At 40.7% G+C, this 19,191-nt stretch overlaps 1 protein-coding gene and 1 long non-coding RNA gene across 6 annotated transcripts in view; both read right to left on the reverse strand.

Annotated features, from left to right (window-relative positions):
* Positions 1-19,191, reverse strand: part of RAPGEF5 (Rap guanine nucleotide exchange factor 5) — a 127,966-nt gene that overhangs the window by 33,066 nt on the left and 75,709 nt on the right. Inside the window, exon 1 of one of the 5 annotated variants that reach the window (XM_083467973.1) lies at positions 1,627-1,714. The exons of the other annotated variants lie outside the window; for them this stretch is intronic. The gene's annotated coding sequence lies outside the window, so the exon portion shown is untranslated. Of the gene's footprint in view, positions 1-1,626; positions 1,715-19,191 lie in introns of those variants that run through there. 5 annotated transcript variants of the gene reach the window in all.
* On the reverse strand, positions 6,669-17,913 carry LOC310690107. The gene is made up of 3 exons (XR_014517909.1): positions 17,689-17,913; positions 9,797-9,909; positions 6,669-6,969 (listed from the first exon to the last, which is right to left on the reverse strand). It is a non-coding gene; the product is annotated as an uncharacterized lncRNA (long non-coding RNA).

The raw sequence follows: 19,191 nt of genomic DNA on the forward strand, positions 1-19,191 counted from the left end.
CTTAATGTAATTCAAAATAAAAATAGATAGATAGAATATCCTAATACCTTTTCTCCTATAAGCTTAAATTTTGTCCCACAGTTTTGAGCAAGTTTTAAGTTGTGCAGTTTTTTTGTTTATGGAGCCTATTGTCTTCACAAATGTAACAAATACACTCTTTCAATGTAAAACACTGAACACAACTTGTAAGCTAAAGGGCATTATCCATTCTCTTCTCTACTCTTTGAAGGGCAACATGAATAGAGATTTTCACAATTTGTTTCTTTGTATACTTGTTTAAGGAATCAACTACCTCATTCCCTGCAATACCACTCCCATAGTTCATTCTTAAAATACAATGGTTGAGAGAGCCATTGAATTCGGAAACAGATTTACAGCTCAGGCTCAGTTTGTAACTGTGTAGAAGATTTAGATCACACAGGTGTTTATTCGCAAAATACAATTGTAAAGAGCAACTTCACACTTGTGCATTCCCATTAAAGCCACAAAAACGACAGCTAAGGATGAAAACAAAATTTTGGAACATCTAGAAGTGCTTTCAGACAATTAAAGAGCCCTATATTTTATTCTCAGATATAACACAGGCTGTCTGCATTCAAGCCGCACTTCCTCCATTCAGCCTCCTGCCTGGCTGAAGCAATTTTCCATCTTAGTGACAGTTAAGCAGCTTTTTGGAGCCAATGGTCTGGCTCGCACATTGTGCTAAGTCAAAGCATGGCTTAGCATGACTGTGTAATCACGTGGGCTGTGGTGGGAGATTGCAGCTGCTTTGCTCCGCCTTGGTTATCCTGCTGCTGTCTGAACCTGGGCTTGTGATTTAGCTTTCTCCAAACTACAAGCTGCGACCTATGGCCTCCAGCTTGTAGTTTGTCCAGTGAGAGCTAAACTGGTCCCTGATAACCTCAGTTACCAGGAAACCAGAGTTATCAGGAATCAGAATTGTCTGCAACAGTGTTTCCTGGGTTATTTATGCTAGTCTGGACTTAGTCCCTCTCTCAAAAGGCTTTGTACTGTTTTGAAGCATTACGCATATTTAGAAAGTTATGTTTCGTAGGAGAGTAGACATGTTGCCAGAAAATCCCCTCGAAAGGAATATATCAAGTAGCAGCTTGCATATCATAATTTGTCACCCATATCACATTGTCCCTTAGAATATTTCCTCAGTATGTTTTCTGTGTAGAATTAAAAGCTCAAAACATCTGACCTCTCAATATACTGAACAAAGAACACACTTTATGAACACTAGACAGTAAATAAAATGAAATAACTTGAAGTAAATAATGTCTAATTACTGAATTGTAATAATGTGGAGTAGCAGCCTAGACTAAAGCTCACTAAACCATTTCTCAATTAGTTTCAATTCCCTGAGAAGTATTTCAACACTTGACATGCTAGGGTACTATTACAGGACATTGCTTAGTAAACTGGTCTATGTTGATGAGCAATTTGCATTTCTGGAAGTATCATAAGCTATTATAATTGTATTTTAATATCAACTCATAAATAATTTTTATAATCATGAAAATAGATACATCCGCTATACCACAATAAACAAACAAAAAGCAGTGTATCTATAATTACATAACTCAAAATCATAAGCTACCAAAGAAATAAATAATTTCTTACCACAACATCACTGCAGAACAGTTTAACTGGAAGGAATGACAGAGAGGAGATAATTCATTGCTCTATAGACTATGGCTTCTCTCCCTTCTTACAGATCACTTTTCCTGAACTGTTCATGGTGGCACTTGAGGTACCAAATCTGGAGTTTAGCTGTTGTGCCCATGAGGAAGATATGTGACTTCCTGCTTCAGATGAAGTATAGAACAAAGGAAGACATGGGCAGTGGTCACCAACTGTTTTGGGCCCATGAGTATATTGCTCTGGTAACCTCTAGCTTAGATTATTGCAATGTGTTATATGTGGGGTTGCCTCTGAAGACGGTATGGAAACTCCAGCTGGTGCAGAATTCCAAGGCCAGGTTGCTCACCAGGACAGCAACAATTTGAGGACATTACACTGATCCTGGCTTGACTGCACAGGCTGCCAATTTGTTTCAGGGTCCAATTCAATGTAACGTTTTGGACTGATAAAGCCTTAAATAGCTCAGGACTTAAATACCTCACTCTCCCCATATGAATTGACCTGGACACTGCGATCGGGAGAGGGTTGGAGGGTGGCAACATGGGAGCGGGTGTTTTCTGCAGTGGTTCCCCATTTGTGGAATGCTCTCCCCAAGGAGACTCGCCTGGGGCCTTCATCGTCATCATAGTACAGTCGTACCTTGGATCCCGAATGCCTTGCGAGGTGAATGTTTTGGCTCCTGAATACTGCAAACCCAGAAGTGAGTGTTCCACGGCTTCCGCAGCCAATCAGAAGCCACGCCTTGGTTTCCGAAAGTTTTGGAAGTTGAATGTACTTCCAGAATGGATTCTGTTCAACTTCCGAGGTACCACTGTATTTTGAAAAGATATTCATTATATATCTTTAGAAGCCAGGCCAAATCATCTCTCTTAAACAGGCGTTTGGCTGATTAACATTCTATGGTCTGTGGGAGGTTCATTTTACTATTGGTTCATTTTATTTTGCTGTTCTGTTATTATGTATTTTATGTTTTTAATTTGTGTTTTTATCTTGTGAACCGCCCTGTGATCTTCAGGGTGGTATACAAATTTAACTTAACAATAACAATTTTACAAACCATAAAAACAATTGGGGGCCCTACATGCATACCTCCCCAGCTCTCTCTCTCTCCCTCCCTCCCTCTCTCTGCAGTGATTAGTTGCGGGGGGCACGACACATTTTATTGGCTAAGGCAGGCTTCTTTCATGCCAAATTTAAGCTGAGTGTGTGTGGAAAGAGCAAGTCCATTAAAGCACATTATGTGCTTACAGGTGTCACAGTAACATGTGAACAAACTGAATTTTAAAGACACTACAGATAATTATAGTGAAAATGACGGAAAATTCAGAAGAAGAAAACACATTAACACAAACTTTATATAGCCACCCACAAATTGGCATACTAATCTATCATCAGAACCCTCTTTTACAATCAGTCTAATAATTTCAAACTGAAAAAAGAATGCCTGAACCTTAAGATCTTGGGGTTTGCCCCTTTCTCTGGAACATTACTGTGTGAACGATTAAGGATGTTGGCTGGAGTCCATAAGAAGTTTTCTTCTAAAAAAGAGATTCTGCCAATGCAATTTGTTTCACAGCCAAAGTCGATTACCATAACTGGAGTTGAGGCAGCAATGATTTCGCTGTGGATGTGTAGCTTATCTAACTCATTTTCATTATCTGGAACACTGTGTTCTGCAATATAACCTGAAGGGGGCCTGATCTTGCCACAACATGCAGAATGAATTTGAAGGAATCCGAGACCTTTCCAGCCCCATCATTCTAAGATACCAAGCCTAGGTTCTGCATACAATGGACATTTAAGGAAACAGCCAACAGTTACCAAGCTTTATTTTAGAGCAGCAACATGGAATAACCAGTGTAACATGATGTTACAGTGGAAATAGAATGCCATGTAACATATTTTAAGTGCTTTTGAACCACATCTGTAAATTTTCTGCTGACGGATGTTTCCACAAAGGAAACTAAATTCACCACAAATTACACATTGCAAATGATTCATTCAGCTGTGAGCAAAGCTCTGCAGAAAGAGCTCTAAGAGTGCAACTTGGTTTGATTAAATATAAACAGGATTCCATCTATAGTCTTCATCTGAATTTTAAATATATTCTGCCATGCAGCAGATCTTCTTGATCTCCTTTTTTTCTAAAAGGGACTAACACTTCATCTCGTGACTTTTAAACTGTCCCTCTTTGTTCTACCTCACACATACATTCACATCCTATAACAATACAGCGGTGCCTCAGTTTTCGAACTTAATCCATTCCAGAAAACCGTTCGAGTTCTGAAATGTTTGAAAACTGAAAACTCAATAGCCGACAGCTAGGCCTCAGGATCTTACACTCAGAGGAAGCTGCGTGGCATGTTTGACTTTCAAAGCATGTTAGAAAACCAAAGCATTTCCTTCTGGGTTTATGGCGTTCAAAAACCGAAATGTTCGTCAACGGAGACATCCGAAAACCGAGGTACCATAAAGGGGATGGGTCCAGGCAGAAAGGGGCTGGGCTGAGAGCAGACTGAGGTTGGTGGGGCAATGCCTCCACTGGGAGGAGCTCTGCATTAACATATAACTACTTGTATATTTATACAAAAAGGTGGGTTTAAGGTGGTTTTAGCCATCTTCCAAAAACAGAAGAAACAATGGAAGTAAAGTACATAGTAAAACATCACAATTTCCTAAATCCAACCTAGTTCAGCAGCCTGGGGAATTATTCTAACTCAATATAGTACTGTATTGTATAATATAATAATTCTTCATTTATCCTCACAAATGAGAGCACTCCCCCATGACAAGGGATCATAATTATATTTTACAGTTTCCAGCTGGAAGAAAACAGAGGCCATAACATGATTTGTCCAATATTACACATTGTTTTTTCCTTGAATGAGCTGCAATCTGTATATCACCCAGGTCCAGATCCATTTTCACTATTCTGTTGGTATCTTTCTTTTCCAAGGTACTGTGACAACACCCAGAGTCTAAAGCCTTTGGGTCAGAAGCCTCTTAAAGAAATGATAATTAAAGCACATTCTATGAAACTCCTAGCATCATTAAAAATTTTAATTTTAGACACAAACAAACATTAAAAATCTACTATCTACACTTCACAAAATAATTAATGAGTTAACAATTGGACAACGTAATTCTATAAAATGACAATGGGAATCTAACCTAGATATATAAACTGAGGAGGTGCACTGGAATAATTTGTGGGCTAAAAAACCTTTTAAATCAGTGTCAACTCGCATATGAGAGAACACATTTAAATTACTACAGCGATGGCATCTGACACCATTAGGATATAGCTACATCAGCAAAACACTCCCATTCCAGTGCTGGAGAGGCTGCAACAGGATAGATACAACATTCCACATGTGGTGGGCATGTGACCATGTACAGCCCTTCTAGCAGAGTGTATTTATGGACATAAGCCATATCACGGGGTCAACATGTAGAATGTAACCCAAGTTTGGGGCTATTAACCATTTTCAGAGAAGAGCAACTGGACGTCTGTTACAAATAATTAACCACTTTTCTTCTGGTGGCAACATGCATGCTAGTAGCACAGAAAGGAATGGAACCTCTGCTTATATCTCATTGGATTGAACAATACAAGAGACAGATGACTTTATTAAAATTTGACATCCTTTTTATAAAACATTCCATTGATAATTCCACTGACCTTATTAAAATGTGGCATGCTCTTATAAAATATTCAATTGATAATCCTGAAAAATGGCATCCACTGGAATCACAAACTGGATTTGGCAAAACTTAATAGACTGATCTGTCCTGGGGGAAAGGGGGGAGGTAAGTTGGGATGGGAGGGAAACTCTATGTAATTGTGTTTATACATTGAAAATTAACAAAACTTCTTATAAAAGAAAGAAATGACCAGGGCTAATAGCCACTGATAGTCCTATCATGCTGTCCTGACTACTTTGGGTGGGAGGGAAAGATATAGGTAATTTTAATACATGAATGATAAAAAAATCATATTCCATTAATTTGTTAAATGCTTCAGTAAAGCCATCTAAGCTAGTACTCATCTTGCAGCAATTAATTTCATGTTAATTGTATGATGTATGACAAATTTGTTTTTGACTGCCTTGAACCTGCCACAAATACATTTTAGGATGACCTATAAATAAGTAAGTAGTAATCAATTTTTATTTTATAAATATTGTCTGTGTGCGTGCACACATGTGTGGTGTGAGATGAAAAACAAGATGTTATTTTGTGTCCTGGGAGTGTCCTGGGAAACTGCGCTGAGATTTATTTTATCATTGGCGGGTTTCAAGCAGGTTTCTCTGCAAGAGGAGCGAATATACATCTCACTTGCAGCTTTTATCCCGTATGATGGATTGTGACAGAATTAAAGTTTAATGTAGGAGGGGAATAGCATGGCAAAACAGTGACCAGATGACAGACTACACATAAAAGCGGGGCTTAGTATGCAGAAGTTTGAAGACTGTCATTTTATGCTCACATCTCCTGTGACCCTATTTGGCACTGTAGACTGCATATAATTTATCACAAGTGTCTCTCTCGCTCTCTCTCCCTGAAACCGGGGCCTTTACTAAACTTCCTTCAGTGCATACTGAAGGAGCACAACACAGCCATGGCACCCCTGAATTTCCACCACCATCGGGGTGTGTACCACTGGGGTGTTCAGGCGCAAGCCTTGCTGCTCTCTTTGCTTCTGGCATGAGCTCCTCCTCTTCTAATTGAAAGGTGAAACATTAACATCAGAGCAAAACATAACCACATTTTCTATTCAATGCTAAGAGTAGCTGGCAGGGCCAACTCCTGGGGAAAGTGCTTTCTGACAATCTGACAATGGGTTTACCTGGCCATGATGAGCACTGGCTGTACTCAAACTTGTGCTAGGTAGCTAAATTTAGCCACCATTCCCCACCATTCTCCCAATATGGGCCTTATGGGAAATTAAAATGGCAGCTAGACCCAGTTGGAGCACCAAGGTCTGAAATTTTAAAGGGGGAAATCTACAGCAAACCCTGATGGGTTCTTGTCAGCCGCCTACGGATGCTGGGTGTTGGTGGCAGCATTGATAGGCTGTGCAGACTAGTCTAATCTGCTTTCTATGTCAAACCCATCAATCTACTTGCCTTTGCCCGCCTACCACCTTTTGAAGAGAAGAGAAACCCATCTGAGAAAACAAGGTGGAAAGGAACACTAATCCCACATGTCTATAGTGGCTATGATGTCATGAGCTCGTTTCCCTGCTCCTTGGCCCTCTTTCCTGTCAGAATACAGCATGCTGTTCTGGTCGTCTCATCTCTGAGAAGAAAGATTGTAGGGCTGAAAAAAGGTGCAGAGAAGGTCAACCACAATGATCTAACATCTTCCCTACGCTAATGCATTTAAGGGAATTTAACTATAATAAAATATATCTGAGGGGAAACATTACAGAGGTTTTTAACACTATTCAATGTCCACTGGGTGGAAGATTCCTCCCTCTTCTCTCTTCAATAAAATAACTCCCAGTCACCAAATGAAGCTGACTTTCAGGAGATTTATGACAGAAAAGGACATATTTCTTTAACTTGTGAAGCTGTTACAAGACGTGGCAATGGCTAATATCCACTGTCTTATGACATTGTAAAGCCATTTAATCTGGTGCCTCTGGTAGCTAAATGGAACCTGCTAGTCACTGTGGGAACAGGACTCTGGACTAGAAGGGCACTTGGTCTGCTGCCCCAGGGCTCCTAAGAGAATCTGGGCCAGGAATCAATTCAAGCAGCGGGAAGAGGGGGGAGATGATGAGATTTTGGACTGCAAAAAACCTACACACATTGGCGAAAAGGAATACCTGGCCATGATGCATTGTTATCAACGGAGGCACAGATAAGGGAATATTAGGAATTGGAAAAAATAAGGACCAGGTAATCTGGTATCTAAACACAAATCCCATTATGCCAACTATACTTTCACAGTCAACAGACTAGTATTAAGAACTAAGATGACAGGTCTTGGAACAGTTGCTGGCATTCCATAAATAAAGCATCAATACTCCAAGGTTTATTACTGATACTGTACTTTTAGCTAGGGTTTCCCAAACTTGGGTCTTCAGCTGGTTTTGTACTACAATTCCCATCATCCCTGGCCACTGGTCCTATTAGCTAGGGCTGATGGGAATTGTAGTCCAACAACAGCTGGAGACCCAAGTTTGGGAATGCCTGCTTTAAGTAATTTCATTCCTGTTCCTAGATATTTCCCAGCTCTGTTCAGGTCTTTTTGTTCTTTTACTTGCTTCTGTTTTTGTTAAAACAATTTTAATTACAAATTGCAACTTCCACCGTTACACAGCCGTTTCTGTGCAGCCATATCGTAAGACCACCTGGGTCGGTGACAGACAAGAGTTTTATAATATCATCATTATATTCTGCATAACAATAGCTCATGCTAATCAGCTTCCTTTGAAAACTCTGCAGCACTCTGAACCCAAATCAATTCCACACTGGGTTTTAACATTTCAAGATGTAGGGAACACAGACGTATAATTTTAAATAAATCTACACAAAGCCATAACCTGGGGTGTGGTATGGGGTATTAACTTGTAATACTAACATGCTGAATCACAAGTATTCAAAAAACATGAGTTATAAGTGTGATATAAAACTGAATGTTGGCCTGAAATAATGGCATTTTGGGAAATGCTGCAAGTCCTTAAATGACTGTTTAGGATGGAGGAGCTAGAACAGATGCTGAACTCCCATCAGCTGCAACAAGCATGACAGCTGTAGTTCAGCAATAACTGGAGGGCCAAAGGTTCCCCATACCTAAGCTAGAACCAAGAGGCCTAACACAACTTACAAATCTCTGTTTTAAAGTCTGTAAGTTTCAGGTACTCATGGATAAGAGTTTTTGATAAAAGATATGTCTTTATTTTTTTAAAAAAACCTTTTCCTTTTAAGTAAGAGAAAAGATGTCTTGTGAAATACATACAGAATACAGTGGTACCTCAGGTTAAGAACTTAATTCGTTCTGGAGGTCCGTACTTAACCTGAAACTGTTCTTAACCTGAAGCACCACTTTAGCTAATGGGGCCTCCTGCTGCCACCGTGCCACTGGAGCATGATTTCTGTTCTCATCCTGAAGCAAAGTTCTTAACCTGAAGCACTATTTCTGGGTTAGCGGAGTCTGTAACCTGAAGCGTATGTAACCTGAAGCATATGTAACCTGAAGTGTATGTAACCTGAGGTACCACTGTACATCTGAAAAGACTGAAAAGACAGTCCTGCTTCAGTTAAGAAGATGTATTTTTGCTATTTTAACAAGGTTGTTTATCACTTCCTTAAACTAAAATTCATAAAATGAGATAAATTAACAGTCATGCCTCAGGGCAGAAAATTGCCAGGCTGGGGGTTCTCTAGACATGACTTCTGAAAAATCTGTGCAATGTTCCAAATCTTTCAGTAGTGCAAATGCATTGCCCATCAGGTTTTAATAAGGAGGCGGTGTTGTTATTTTTAAAAAGGACCAGCAACAAAGACACTGAAGCATTGGAATATATGTACTTTAGCAGCCTGTTATTACTGTAGTGAACTGAAACAGCAGCTGGACCTCTTTTGCCGGAAACATGCTTTTAATACCAGTTACAATTGCATGGCCAAACATTCAGTGCCCCCATGCTCTTGACCACAGTTAAGAGATTGTAAATGGGCTAAAGGATGTCTACTTCCTCCTGATTCATGTTTCTCTCAGAAGTGAACTTCCCCTTTCCCATCTGTGATTAGCAATTACATTAGCATGAACATTAAGCCAAACCAAGGTATCATTTAACCAAGAACTGAAACAAATTTTAGCACTTCACCTTGGTTTCAAATCCTACCTAAGTGGGAATTCTGCTTTGCATTAATGCTTAACACCGCAGTTAAAGAGGGATAGTGAAATTCCCTTTTGTATTTCTGCACTGAGCATCTGTGGAATCATATAGTTATACTCAATTTTTGTTTTGACTAAAAATAATTCATATGCCCAACTGTGGACATGCACATGTTTGCAGTTTATGTGGGTATAGCTTTTCTATTTGAAGAAAGCCATAAAGCGAAAACTAGGCTATAACATGAAAAATGTTACACCAACATAAGGACACAATATGAGAGAGAGAGAAAATGAAAATTACATTGGTTTTCTGTGTTCATGGACCTTTTCCTCCCAACATGTAACGTGCTGATAATGCATTAAAGTAATTGCCGCACAGCTGTATCCTCCAACAATGGATGCATAGAAGTCTCTCTGCACCAAAAGAGCAAGTCATCTATTTATTTTAGGCATTAGGGTATCCAAATTAGTTAATTTATCCTACACTCGGTAAATTAATATTCCCATTTTGGGGAATATTTAAGAAGTCAGCATTCAATATGCTTGACCTTACTTTGAAGCCTGAAAAGAGAGTTAATATCTTTTGCCAGAGTTATGTACCAATTACTGCTACTGTTAAACATGGTTGCTAACTTGAAGTTACCTGAACATGAAAAAAGAGTTTGATTAAACATCCCTTTATTTTAAGTGGCATGCATCCATACTAGATGGAAAAAATATACTGCTGTTCCAATATATTTGCACCATCATTTATGTCTTTTTATTTATGGACTAGGAATAATCACTAGAAGCTATCCAGGCCCCAATTGCCTGGGGGGGGGGAGAATAAAAGTCTGCATTTTATATTTCGCTGCTAATAATTCAAGAGATGGTAACTATTTCATTTGACAGGCAAGTAGTGACTCACTGTGCTCCAGCTCATCCTTTTGTTCCTATTTATGCTCAGAAATCAAAGCTTGGATGATTTCCAATCATATGTAGAAAAATAACTTCTTCCAGGGAAGTTTGGTCTGTACCCATTTCCATAGCTATCTCATAGTTGGGATAACCTTTATTATTACCGTTATCTAGACGGGGCACCTAACCCAGTACCCTTCAGATGTTACTGAACGACAACTCCCACCAGTTCCAGTGGTCAGGGATGACGGGAGTTGAACTCCAGCAACATTTGGAGGGCCACAAGTTTCCCACTCCTGATTTACATGAACACAGCTGAATGGGTTTATTATTATTATTATTATTATTATTATTATTATTATTATTATTATTATTATTTACTACTACTACTATTGTTACAGTCACAGTTTGAAGAAATTAGATGCACAAATAAAGCATACAGCTAGTTAAAGTAAAATTGACAGCTAAATAAAAAAATAAAATAAAATACATATAAATGTGTATCCCCCGACTCAACAGCAACAACAACAACAACAAAGGCCAGGCATAAACACAGAATATGTATCCACTTTATAAGACAAAGTTAATCCTTAACTGTATTATACTCTTAATTGGCCATTATTACTATATTTAAACTTATAATATACAGGTGTAGAATTCAACTCATTATATTTGGATATAAAGGCTCTGATCTTTAGGCTCTGATCTCCACATTTAGTCCACGGAGCTCACTTCTGAATAGACAGCTATAAGACTGCACTGCCGATTAATTACTTTTTCTCCACTCACATTTTCAAAGGATAACTTAAGAATGAAATGTGGGGTTCTCAGTCATATAAACAGCCTTGCAGACCACTGCCCATCTCTGCTTTCAAGACTGAAACATAGCAAATCATCACTATACTGGCATCCCCCTCTTCCCACCACCCATCAAAACAAGCAACGTTTTCTTTTTGTCCTAGTTGCATTGAGCACATTCCATTGACAGTAAATGACAGAGATTGCTTCATTATGTTTTTCTCTGATTACTATTGAATACTTCTCCAAGTTCATTGACTTAAGATTGGGACACGTTGGCCAGGAAGCCTTGCAATCTAAGCTTCCGAATTAATTTTGACTGGTGGCTGGCGTCCACATCCCTTTTTTGGTACAAAAATAAAGATGCTAGTAATGTGCTGGAAAGAAATCTTGCATTTCTGTGCCAGTATTGGCTTGCCTTACTTCCAACAGAAGACATAAACAATTCATACAGGCCAAAAATAGTGTGATAAGTAAGGAGCCTTTGGAAGCTTGGAGCTTATAAAATAGAAAGAGAATTAGGCTGCAAACCTGGGAGCGACTCCCATTGAACTCAGCGGGGTTTACTTCTGAGCAGACATGCATGGAATTGTGGTATTACTGTGCAGTTTTCTTTTGTTCATCAAGAAGGAGAGAAATCAGCAAAGAATTAACACCTTTCACATAAGGCACGGTGAGCAAAACTATAAATGGGGTACTGCAGGGCCACATATTGTCCCCCATGCTGTAACATCTATTTCAGGGGTGTGGAACCTCAAGCCAGATCTCTCTGTCCAACCTTTGAGACTCTCGACAGGCTGCATATCCTACCTGGCCTTGCCCTCTACCTTCTTGAGTGCTGAGGGAGAATGGAGAGCGGGGCATTTAGAAGCATAGAAACCTCTGTTTTTTGTGGTGGGAATGTCATCTACAGTACAAAAGAATCACATCCATTGTTCCATCCACTTTTGTCTTTAGTCTTTGTCTTTGGATGTGGCCAGTGGAAGGTTCCACAGAAGAAGTCAGTCATCAAACAGAAAATGGTTCTCAAACACTGGCTTATATGAAATGACTGGGCAAGGTCAGATGCATTAGCGCTGGGTGCCATCAATATGCCATATAAGTCAGTCTATGAGGGCGCTGAATTGCTGTCTGGACACTGTAAAAGATTAGATGAGGGACAATAAACTGAGACTGAATCCAACAAGATGGAAGTTCTGTGGTTGGCAGTTCTCATCTCATTACCTGGCAGAGATGGAATGGCACTCTCTTTAAAGCAGGAGGTGTGTATTCTGGGATTACTCCAAATCCATCTGGAGACCCAAGTGACCCCAAAGTTCTGTTGGCCAACTTTGAGTGACACACAAGCTACAGCTGTTCCTGAAAAGAGGTACCTTGGCCACAGTAGTCTGTGCTCTGGTAACCTACTGGTCACTGCAATGTGTTCCATGTGGGGCTGTCTTTGAAGATGACATAGAAGTTACAGCTAACGCAGAATACAACAGTGAAGCTGCTTAATGGAACTGTGTTGGCCTTGGTTGCCCTAATGGATGACCTCTGTAGAAAATAGAGTGAGGCTGCCTGTATTTATTTATTTATTTGTTTGTTTTTTTAAAAAATGCTATCACTCTTAAATGGCAGCTGAAGCTTCATTTCCTTGCTCTTTAATGGCCGGTTGCTCATTATGTTTGCCCCATACGTGTTTTACAAAAAACAGTGGTCCTGATCTGGTCTAACCAAACACTAAACTATTTTCTGCGTTTAACTTACGTTTCTATTCTCTTTATGTCCTAATTATTCTTACTTAAACTGCTTTTAAGACTTATTAACATCAATGAAAGTACTACATGCGTAATTATTATCAAGGACATGAAACAATGTAGGACACAGATGCAAATATACCATATCAGTGCATGCTAATACATAATTAAAAATACATCTTCCACTATTATTAATGACAAAGCCAAGGAAATGAAAGGAGAGATTTCTTTTCACACAAGAAAACCATGACAACTTCAAACTGCAAGCTGATGTTACAGCCTCATAGTGACACTGCAATAAAAGCAATAATAAAAGTATTTGCTTGTTCTGTTTAAAGATGATACACAGATACAATGCAACCAGGATAAACATTATTTGTATTTTAGTAGCCTAGGGCTATTCACAGCAACTGCCAAAGCTACAATTTCAGACAGCAAAAACACAGTATTACTGTGCAAAGACCCATTGTGCAGCCTTCATTGTTCCTTCCAGCCATCTGCTCCATGCAATAGATTAATGCTACACCTTCATGAAAGAGCTCTTTTATTTGATGCTGATCAAGTTACATTTTCATCCTTAAAGAGGTGTGACCTCAGTTGCGTGACCAAACTGTTCCATGTTTACTTAGATTTGTTGTTTGTGTGATTGGTTTAAATGAATCATTACTAAATATTGTTGGTGGTGTTTTACTTAAAAGATAGCCATTTCACTCCACTATCACCTCACGTTTTAATGTTCCCTGATCTTTTATTTATGCACAATACACATGCTCATTTCACAGGCTTTTGAACACAAGCATCAATAATATTCTCTGGCCTTCCCTCAGAATTTCTGTTGTGTACAATGTGTATTATAAAATATACTAACTGAAGTCTCTCCTGAAGAGCAGCTTCTGCATCTACAAGACTTTTAGATTACTACAAAACATTGTAAGTGGTGTTTTGAAAAGTACTCAGAAACTTCAATTAGTTCAGAATATGGTAGCTAGATATTCAATTGGAACTAGCTGACTGGATCATATTGCACCACAATTCAAAAACCTGCACTGCTTCCAATTTGTCCCCAGGAATTCAATCTGCCAGTTTTAATCTATAAATCCCAAATTGCTTGGGACCAGGCTATATAATTCCCCCCAAAACTATCTATGCTTTGAGACCCTGGTGGACTGTCAAGTGTTCACATCACATATGCAAACACTGGCCAACTTCACACACTGCCAACTAGGTTGTTTAAAAAAACTTTGAACGAACTGTCTGTAGCCATGATTTGTTTCCCAGACCCACAGAACAATCTGGGGAAAAAAAATGTTTTCTGTTGGTCATTGCTAATTTAAAAACAGACAAGTCCAGAAAAGGTTCCTCACAACTTGCTCTAACATCTATATGAAGGTACTGGGGGAGCTCACGAGGAGTTGCGTACCCTGACAGTTCCCCATCCCCCAGGAGCCAGGCCTCAGATAAATGAGTAGACATGACAACATATTTGGGATTAAAATGGCCACAACTTTATTGAATTCAGATGTAGACCTTGGCATAGGCACTGGGCATGTATCCCTTTCAGCCCCTTGCTGGGGGTCTGAGGCATGACAGGGTCATTTGGGAGAAGATGGGACCAACGCAAAACACGTGTTTATGCAGTTGATCCCTCCCACAAATTGCTGTGGGGGGCTTTATGGCCCATCCATCATGTGCTTGTGAACAGAGACTCCCCTCATGACCCCTCTAACGAAGTACCCTGTTACTGCCGCCGCAGGAAGCGGGTAAGTCACCACTTCACCCTTTCTACAGATGTTAGGCTAAAGGATTCTGTACCAAGGCCTAAACTGTCAAAGTTGTGACAACTGCTATGGGGAAGGAAAATTCCTTCCTGGCCCTACAAAAACAGCAACCATCGTTAATACCATATCTGGAAAGGAAAAAGGTTAGCCTGCAAGAAAGAGAGAGATGAGAGGGTGGGCTGGGCGGGTGATGCTCTGGGACCGACTGCACTGCTGAGAGCAGCGCCGGACCCCTTTTAACCATCTGAAGCAGAGCGGAGCCTCCGCCTGCATGGTCCGCCCCACAGGTCGCTGCACAAGACCAGAAATTACAAATCTGGGTTTGGCAGGAACCCAGCAAGCACTGCAGCAACCAGGAAAGAGGAGCTAATGGTAGGGGCAAACATGGCGTGGCTTTGCGTTGATGGGGGAGGCATTGCAATGGGCCGCCCATGGCTGTATGGGGTAAGCATCCAATTTGGAGCATGCGTTACCAGTATGCTGATAACATGTAGTTCTAGTTCTCATTATCATCAGAAACAGATGCTTGGAAACAGTTATATTGCTCGTTTCCCTGGTGTGGAGAGATCCTTCTGAAGCTCTCTGAAATCCATGTTTGCTTTTACCACCATCATAATTTGGTGTCATCCACAAACTTGTCCACTTCACTGCTCACTCTAACGCCAGATGATTCATGGATAAGTTTAAAAGCACCATCCCCCAATACAGATCCTTGGGGTGCCCCACCTCTTACATGGGTTGATGGAAAAGGGAAGAGGGAGAATGCTAGAGAGTTAAGGACGGAAGCTTTGGCTCAACTTGTTAATAAACATATTGCAAAGGAGTGCTGTTTTTTAACTTTGCCATTCTTCAAATGCTGTGGGACGGCAATGAATATACGCTTTTATACTTCACAGAAAACATTACAAACAAGAAAATCTTTGTACTAGAAACCTTTGAGCCTATGCTACACTGGAAACACTGGAATGAATGTGTACAATGAACACAGAAACAGGGTTGTGCTCTCTCACTAAAAGTAAGGGTTTTGTTCTGCAATTTGGTGCATTCGGTGCTCTTGTATTCTGTAGTATTTTTATATATGATAAGACAAATAAATGTGCATTCTCCAAGTACAGAAACATTCCCAGCTGCTAAGGAAAAAGGCCCCAGCATCCAAGGATTGTTGAATCATGGGAAGGGGTGAATTCTTACACACCTGTGACCTGCAAGATATGGCTTGCTCCTATTTTGAGTGCTGTTTAAAATTAGGAAGCAGATTCTATGCAAGTTTTGAATATAGCTTATTAAACTGCTTCATTTTCACTGGTCAGGTTGACATGTGTTTTGTAACAGTTGTCATTTATACTGAGCTAACGAAATACGACCAGAGGAATGCTAAACTAAATTACTACATATGAAACAAAGGCATTTGTCCAGAGTATAAAAAGATTACTGTTCGCCAGTAGACATAGTTAGGACTTCTCACTGGGAAGGCCAACTCTAAATACTCGACTACTGGCTAGCAAGGTGAAACATCCCAGAATAGAAACAGCTTGGATACCTCAGCGAGAGTTAATAAGAGACAATAAGAGATCTGAATTTAAGCTGACCACTGATTTGTTACTGGGGCAGAGGGTCACATGGCCAATCCAGGCAGGGCTGAGAGAAACTGCTGTATGAAGAAATAGCTGCTGCTGATCAGCACGGTCAACACTGAACAAAATGGGCGAAAGTGAGTCCTTCCACTTATCTTCTCTCTTTCTCCTTATAGAGTTCAGTGGCAACAGCACACACTGTTAAGAGCAATGCTGTCTCAGATGAAGAACCCATCTAGCATTGCATCCCGCTTTCCACAGTGGCCACGCAATTGCCTCTGGGCAGCTCACAAGCAGGATATGAGCGCAATAGTCCTCTTTAAGTGCTTGGTTTCTGAGCAACTGATTTCCAGAGGCAAGCTGCCTCTGATTCCAGACATAATACTCTCCAGAATACTACAGCGATATACAGTACAGTGCTCACACTATATACATCTGTATAAAGGTACAAGGCTCACTGTTTTTACATTGCAATTTTTACATACGGAATTTCAGATGAAGTGGACTATGCAGAGTGGCTGCAAGAGGATGGAAAAAACTGAATGCAGGAAGAGGAGGAGCAATGCATTCTATTCTATATATTACTGCTTTTTATAGGGTTAGGTGGGCCTTAGATCTTTCAACAATGATGCAGAAAAAGAACCACAAATTTAGAATTCTCAGGGTCCAAAAGCAATTCTGCAGACTTGCTTGAGTGCTGGGAATATTTAAAAAACAAAACAAAACCACACAACTCTTAGGGTTGTCTCCAACTACTCTGAATAGACCCAATGAATTTAATGGACCTAAGTTAGTCATACCTTTTAATCTCAGTGGGTTGAGTCTTCGTAAAACTTTTTAAAAACAACTTGTAGTATTAATGCTGTTACTTCTACTACTAAGAATAAGCCTGATGTGGTTTATATAGGACATGCTCCTTACTAGCTACTTGTTTCATAAGAATTTTCCCCCTCTATGAACACTCTTTATTGTAGACAAATACTCTCCCCCAGCACACTCTGCTTATCCAGTATATGAGGCAAATATTGAATGAATACATACATATTTCAGGCTATGAAAAGTGGGCAGATGTGGAAGCATAAGCCTCACTTGGATATAAAAAATTATGATGATCTTAAATCCTGAAAATATGATACCACTACACACACCTAGTAGATTTTTCTTGCATGAACACCACACATAAAGACACAGGTGTAAGTTTCTGAATCATTTCATCTCTGTGGACTAGGGCTGGGAAATAACTGGATTTCAATATCGCAATGTATCACCAGCTAAACATAATGATATATCAAAGTATCATGATATCTGAAATAAGGAAAGAACTATGCAGACGCGAACAACACAACGTCCTGGCAACTGCTACTACTTAATGGTCTAAAACTGAGAAATGATGATATTATCAATCACCTTATGGTCACTTTCAGCAGCAACCAAGCCAAAATGCGTCCGAATGAGACTTTTGGTTTTGGACTTGGCTACCAAACGGTGGCATTCAGGACAATTCAAAGTATGGTGATGAGTCATAGTGAGTACAAATAATCTGGGACTGCCAGATTGCAAGCAAGCCTGCTAGGCAGCAGAAGCAACAGCAGCCTGGCGGTGGCAGAATCAACAATAGCTGGGGGGGGGGGGAGGCAGAATCAGCAGCAGCCTGCCAGCAGCGGCATAATAATCAGCAATCTGAAAAGCCACACCACAGTAATGGGCGGCAGCAGCAGAAGCGGCGGCAGCCTGCGAGGCCTTGTCATGGTGGTGGTGGTAGTAGTGGCCTGCAAGGCCTTGCAGCAGTGGCAAAAGCGGCAACGGCCTGTAAAGCCTTGTCATAACAGTGGCAGTAGCAGTGGCCTGCAGGGCCTTGTGGTGGCGGCAGGAGATGGTGGCAGAAGCAGAGATGGCCTGCAAGGCCTCACTGAGGCAGGCTGTCACAACGCCTGCCACTGCCTCCCACTACCGCCTGGAGGACTTGCAGGCCGCCATCACTTATTGCCTCCATGGCGAGGCCTCACAATCCCCACTGCTTCTGGCACCACAAGGCCTTGCAGGCTGTCACTACTATTGCCGCCATCTCCCGTTGCCACCACAAGGCCTTGCAGGATGCCGCTACTATGGTCACCTCCTGTCACTGCCACAAGTCCCTGCAGGCCTCTGCCACGAGGACTCACAGTCCACTGCCACTGCCGCCGCTCCCTGTCACTGCTCTGAGTCCTTGCAGGCCACCATGGTTACTGCTGCAACCTCCCGTCACCGCTGCGAGAATTCGCAGGCCACCACTAATTGTGCTGCCACTGCGAGACCTTGAAGGTTTTCGCCACTACTGCCTACATGTACCATGGTCATGGCAAGCTGTTTCTGCCACTGCTGCTTCTGCCTCCTAGCAGGCAGTCTCAGATTATTTGCATTCACTATGACTCATTGCCGTACTTTGAATTTGGTAGCCAAGCTCAAAAACAAAAGTCCTGTTGGGATGCATTTTGGCTTGTCTGCTGATGAAACTGAGTCTGTAATGATTGATAATATTGCCATTTATCCGTTTTAGACCCCTAAGTAGTAGCAGTTGCCAGGGCATTGTCCTGTTCACCTCTGTATAGTTCCATCCTTATTTCAGAGATTGTGGTAGACTGCAATGTTTAGCTGGTGATAACATTGCCATTTAGCTGGTGATATTGTGAGGTTTAGCTGCTGATAACATTGCAGTGTTTAGCTGGTGAGTTATCGCGATGTTGAAAACCAGATATTGCTTAGCCCACATATTGTGATTTGCGCTCTATTGCCACCTCAAACATTATGAAACAATTATCACAATGTGAACTTCAAAACGGTTTTGGACGATATATTGATATATTGCCCAGCCCTACTGTGGACATGCTGCTTTGCTGTTAGGAAACAGGCATCCAAAGAAAATGTGGACAG

The sequence above is a fragment of the Podarcis liolepis genome (assembly GCF_965112155.1).
Source record: "Podarcis liolepis genome assembly, chromosome: 12".
NCBI lineage: Eukaryota > Metazoa > Chordata > Lepidosauria > Squamata > Lacertidae > Podarcis > Podarcis liolepis.